The sequence below is a fragment of the Salvia splendens genome, chromosome 4, assembly GCF_004379255.2.
Source record: "Salvia splendens isolate huo1 chromosome 4, SspV2, whole genome shotgun sequence".
Classification (NCBI taxonomy): domain Eukaryota; kingdom Viridiplantae; phylum Streptophyta; class Magnoliopsida; order Lamiales; family Lamiaceae; genus Salvia; species Salvia splendens.
The window spans coordinates 27,753,086-27,760,006 of NC_056035.1; positions in this window are offsets into that span (position 1 = coordinate 27,753,086).

A 6,921-nucleotide genomic window follows, 5' to 3' on the forward strand; every position below is an offset into this window, starting at 1 on the left:
TCAACTACTTTTATTCCTTTCGTACATTACCAATTCTACATTAAAACTCGTGTCAATTCTAAATGGCCTATTTGTATGGGACGAATGGAGTATTAATTATACTTTTTCTACATTATTATCTCTCTTTCTTTACATTCTCTCAACTTTAACTAATTTTTAATCCCTCCGTCACAAAATATACACTATTTTTTTGATTTTGGGTCGTCCCCAAAAATTAGACAAAGTCTAAATAAGGAAAAGGAAAGTTTTGAACCACTAATAACGTGGACCCCACAATTCACTAACTTTACTTCCACTACCTTTTCCCTCTCCCCCTCTCTATCTCTTACTTTTTCTTATCTCTCTTTACAATTACAGATCTAGGAATTGAAACTCGTGGGGTCGAATATAAGATAAAATAATAAAATATACTCCACCCGTCCCTAAAAAATAGATATATTTTACCAATTTGGACCGTCCCCCAAAAATTAGACTAAGTCTGAACAAGGAAAATTTTTCAACAAATAATAATCATGTACATCGTTTATAATATGGACCTCACAATCCACAAACACTCATTCCTCTACATTTATGCTCCCTCTCTCTCTTACTTTTTCTCATCTCTCTCTTATTTTACCAATTGAACATTAAAACCCGCGTCATTTACAAGTTTGCCAATTTTTTGGGGACGAGGGGTGTAATTTTTAGGTTGTATTTAAATATGTTTTAAAATAATCACTTTAATGTTTATAAATAAGAGTCACATTTGTCATTTCGGTCCGTCCCACTAGAGATGCCCACGGTTTATGAACCGGCGGTTAAGGTTCGGAACCGCCGGTTCCGGTTTAAAAAATTGTCTAACCGGAACCGAACCGCGAGGGTGTTTCACGGTTCCAGTTCCAAAACCGACGATTAAGGTTTCGGATCAGAACCGTCGGTTTTCCGGCGATTTTTTACAGTTTTTCACGGTTCCAAACCGCCGGTTTCCGATGATTTTCACGGTTTCCACTATTCTTTACATTTCTAAACACTCGTGTCCATACCATAGTTGACTTCTATTGTAGGATGGAGGGAGAAATTCTACTGAGATAAAATGAAATTAAAAAATTATAAATATAATTATGTTTTGTTAATCAATAACTATTATAATTAAATAAGTGTACCCATCACAATTTATACTACTCCACCCATCTCATAATAGATGTCATACTTATCTTTTAGTTTGTCCCATAAAAGATGTCACATTTCTTTTTTTGGAAAAAATTCTCTCTCACATTGTTATAAATATACTATTTTCTCTTTCACACAACACACAAAATAACATCTCCTAAAATTCCACGACAATACCCAAGTGTGCCATCTAATTTTAATAGTAGGCCCAATATTTAGCTCATTTTAGAGCACTAGCAGTGGTGACCGATCACAAGGGCCGAGCGATCGGTCACCACATAGGCTCCCACCGGCTTCCATTGTGGAGTGGGAGCCAATAAACACCTCCAATCGCCTCCCGTCGAGGGCTGTTCCATCGCCTTAGCCGATGGGCGATCGGCTCTTCATGGGCCCAGCCATCGGCTCCCATTCCGGGGAGCGAAGGCTAATAACTTTTTATTTATTTATTTTTCACACACCACATCCTTCTCTATTACATTTATCTCAAACTAGAAATGTCTTTCAATTCCTCTTCCGATTTCGATTCCGACACCGGCGAGAACAATCCAGTCATTGCCCAGAAGTGGGGGTGCGTAGCGGAGATAACGGAACGACAACGGCAGGAACAGGTACAGGTGGCAGTCCCTAGGCCAGTCCAGCGTCGTAAGGTGATTTACCGTAACCATGTCGCGGCTCATGACAGGCTGTTCGCGGATTACTTTGCCGAGGCGCCACGCTATTCGGTGACAGTTTTCCGTCGACGTTTCAGAATGCGACAACCACTTTTCTTGTGCATTATAAACCCGCTTTCAACGCGTTATGAGTAGTTCCAGCTCCGCACTGAAGCAGCCAGCAAGATCGGACTGTCACCGCTGTAGAAATGCACGGTTGTCGTGCGACAACTGGCTTACGGAGGAAGTGCCGATATGTTCAACGAATATCTTAGCGTCGCCGAGACGACAGGAGGTGAATTTCTGCCATGGGGTGAGAAACCATTCGGAGATACCTATCTGTGGGCGAATATCTCAGTGTTGCCAATTCTTGCTTGATTTACATGGGAAGACACACAACTTCTCGGGGATGCTGCCAGCTTAGACTGTATGCAATGGTAGTGGAGAACTTTCCAACCGTGAGGAGAGGCTAGTTTACGACTTGGTTCAAAGGCACGCACCCCACCATCATACTCGAAGCCATTGCCGACCAGCGGCTATGGATTTGGCATGCTTATTTCGGTGTTGCTAGGTCGAACAACGACCTCAACGTCCTTCAGTCCTCGGCCCTCTTCAATCAGCAATGCAGGGGTTTGGACCCAACCATCGACTTCACTGCCAATGGAAATCTGTATAATATGGGGTACTACTTGGCTGATGGCATCTATCCGTCGTGGCCTGTTTTTTTGAAGACGCCCAACTGAGCCAAAGAGGACTTATTTTGCCCAACAGCAAGAGGCAGCTCAGAAGGATGTGGAGCGGGCTTTTGGTGTGCTCCAAGCTTGTTGGAAATTAGTAAAAGGCCCGTCGCATTTATTCTACCTTGGAGATTTAGTTGATATCATATATGCATAAGATGATTGTCGAATATGAAGGTGAAGGAATCACAGACGTTGTCAATGAAGACACTGCTCGACCAAGCCATAGTTTTGCAAGCGAGTCTCATTGTCAAGGTCTACCATACAACGATGATGAGCGTGTTCAGGCATTTGTTGACATGCGCCAGGCCGAAGCCCATCGTGCACTCCAACGTGATATGATTGAAGAACTGTGGTCACGTAGGCACTTATGTTTTATTTTATTGTAATTTTTTAAAAAATTTCTTCTCGTTGTATTATTTTTTCCAATATTGTAATACATCGAAGAATTAATTTATTTATGTACTTTAACTTAGTTAAATTATTTAGGAATTGATGTAAAAAATAAAATAAAATAGTGATGATGTGGAAATGAGATGAGCTCTGATATAGGCTTAGAGATGGGTGCGCATTGAAGAGGGATAGGCTCTGAGATTGACCTGCTGATGTGCCAGAAGAAAATGGAGATAGGCCCTGAGATGAGCTCCGGAGAAGGGTCAACACTGCTAATGCTCTTATCAACTAATTACTCGTCTTCTTCCCAATAGATCCGAAATTCTGACTATGCTCTCTCCATTTCTCTCAACAGCTCAAATATTCTTCCCACGCTATTCTCTATCTTTTACTTTTATTTCTTGAATTGCTCGTCGGACGACGATGCGGTCGGTCGACCCCACCTGGGCCCGTCATTGTCTCTCTACTTAACCAATTACACATCAAACCAGTGACATATACAACTTTGTCAACTTTTAGGGAATGGATGAAGTATCAAATTTCCAAAATAAGTGGAAAATGAAGTGTCTAGCTTATGGTGGAACGGAAAAGTTGCAATTTTACTAAAACTAGTGTCAATATACGTGTTATGCACGGGGCATAAGATTTCTAAATATGTGTAAATAAAGGTAAAAGAATATGAGTTAGTTAGATTAAAAAATTAGTAGGAAAAATAAATACAGAATAGAAAAACATGTGACAAGATCAGCCCAAAAAAGTAAGAACAGAATAAAAGGAACAAAATAAACATCTCACCAAAATATGGTCTACAAAACACCAATAGATCATAAGTTTTGGAAAACCTCTTTGTAAACAACATTTACAGTCGAATCACCCCTACAATCATCATCCTCATGTTTATAAAACAAAATCTTCAGACCTGGACGACTCGTAACTCTAGATATAGCAACATACAATTGTCCATGACTAAAGACTGGTTTTCATAAGAATAACCCAACATGAGCCAAAGATTGACCTTGACTTTTGTTAATAGTCATTGCATACGACACAACCAAAGGAAATTGTCGTCGTTGAAATTTGAATGGCAACCTTAGATCAGAGGGAATCAGAGACATTCGAGGAATCAAAACTTTATGCCCAACATTATGGCCAGCCAACACTTGTACCTCCAAAACATAATCACCTAATCGTGTAATTAGCAATCTTGTGTCTTTACATAATCCATTCGAGTGATCTACATTCCTTAGCAGCATAACAAGAGTACCAACTTTCAGCAACAATTCATGATTAGGTGTACCTGAACACTTCATGTTATTCAAAAACTCAACAGAATGTAACTCAGCTAAACCACCCGATGTCGAATCTGAGTTGGCAATACTATCAGAGCTCAAATAAAGACGACCTTCAGACTAATCCAAAGACATCATGAATTGGTTAACATCGTCAACAATCTCCAATGTAGGAGCAAGTATAGCACGATCATGCAAGCAATCACTCAACTCTCCATGATTCATATAACATGGATATAACTTCAAAACAATTATTTTCATAGGATCACCAGAATTAGACAATACAATGTTAGAAGGAAGACCAATAGTCACTTCACCATCATTTGGACCACCAAGAATGTCATCTCCAATTGAAGCAACCCAAGAAGAAAATTCCTTCAAACGTTCTGCTTCATCACAAGATGCGACACTCAACAATCTTATATTTTTTGTAAGCCTCAGAACCGTACAATTCTTCCAAAGGTAAGAAGAGTTAATAACAGCATTCACAACATCTTGCCTACTACCCTTAGGAACAACATACAAGATTTGTCTAAAGTCACCACCAAAAACAATAATTTTTTCACCAAATGGTTTGAGCATACTACCCTCATCACATACACGCATGATATCTCTAAAAGTCATGTCCACAACTTCAATTCAATGTTTATGAATCATCAGAGCTTCATCCCATATGATAAGCTTAGATCTAACAATAAGTTCAGCAAGCGCAATGCCAGGTTTTATGTTGCACATGGAATCTTCATCAACATTGATAGGAATCTTAAAGCGAGAATGGGTTGTTCTACCTCCAGGCAACAACAAAGAAGCTATGCCACTGGATGCCACATTTAAAACAATTTCACCCATCGAACGAATCCCGACTGACAAAGATATCCTAATGAAAGTTTTACCAATGCCTCCATAACCATAGACAAAAAACATTCCTCCACCATATGAGTAAACAGATGACATAATAGTATCATGAACATGAAGTTGTTCATCGGTAAACTTGGAAAGAAAGTCCAAATGTTCACTTCCCAAAGCTTCACGATCATAACACAACTCATCGCTAATCAATCTATTTTCAAATGTTTCAAAAAACTCAGATTTTGGATAAGGCATACCCTGGAAATCACACAAACTTTTCCCAACATTTAACAACTTCTCAATCTCCGCTAAAGCAAATTTTTGGACATCCTCATCAGTCAACATCAAGCCTACAACAAAATATAATTTTTTTTACTAAATAAAAATATTTAAAACCAAAAAATTACAATAAGTATCAAAGTGAAAATAATAGTTACCTGGATGACTTCTCAATTTTCGTTGATTATACAAAACATCTTCAGATAAATACTTCCAACAACTTCGCCAAACAAAATCCGATCTTGAAATAGATTCTGATGTCAACAAACTAACCAAAAGCAATCTTATAGAATGCGCAAAAGACCAAAACGATGCCTCAACAATGCCATCAACATATTCCTTATCATCGTCCAACAACCCTAAAAGAAAACAGGCATCTCGGAAGGTATCATACTGAACACCATTCATACATCTAATGTCTTCATATGACGTAGCTCATTTAACAATATTCAACAAACATCTTAGGTAATAGCTATCACCAGAACCAGGAGCTACATAAAACAACCTCCCAATGGAGAAAAGTTGCTTTCTAGGTTGCCAATGATCGGTTTTCCAAACAAATTTGGTAAGAAATTCACCATGAGTGAGAGCACGACCTTCTGAATAAATCATGTTTGCATCCATCCAACCCCAAAACTTGCTCTGATGAATTCTATTTCGATTCAAAACATTATCCAAACTCTCTCTCTCTCATAAAAAATAACACTCTGCTCATTCGGAAGGTGAAAACTTAGTCTTTCAACAGAGGGATTCTTATACTGAATCTCAAACCCCAAAATTCTCCACGCAGCTTCACATGACGAAATGTATATACAATCATAAAATAAACTAATTTCATCCTGTATTTGATCATAAGCATCTGCACCGGATTGGAAAAAAAATGTAGTCACACGATCATGGCCTTTATTTATGTACTTAAACAAATACTTAATAGATCGCGACTGATTGCACCACTCGACATTTACGTTACCACCATCTTTCATAAGCAGTGCACGATTGTGTGGAAAAATGTATCTATTATCCATGGGTACCACATCCTTCACAATAACACGACCACTATCTCTACGTTTGTAAACAGGATAACCCTCATCGTCGAACGTCATGGCATGAACAAATTTTTTTGGAAAATATTTTGAACATCTTCCATTATGCATACAAGGAGAAGATTTTCGAACAACACCACATGGTCCATGCCCCATATACTCCTTAACATTCTCATAATAGCCAGGATCATTTACTGGATCAGGAATCTCAACAGAAATAATCTCATCAATACGTTGGGGCCGAGGTTGTTTATCCTCATTGCTTAAGAAAAGCAAAATGTGAGAATGAGACAATCCACGCTTCTGAAACTCAACAGTATACACAACTGCAAAAAGTTTAAACAAAACATTTATCAAAATTTTTTTAATAAACTTAAAAAATCATACAAAAAAAATATCAATGAATGTTATCGAACCTGCTTCACAGCTCTAAAGATATTTTTGGTTTTAATATCTCTTATAAAACCATCCAACTTAACTTTAAAAATCCTACATACAATATCAGGACGATCATCTGATTTTAGACCCTTAA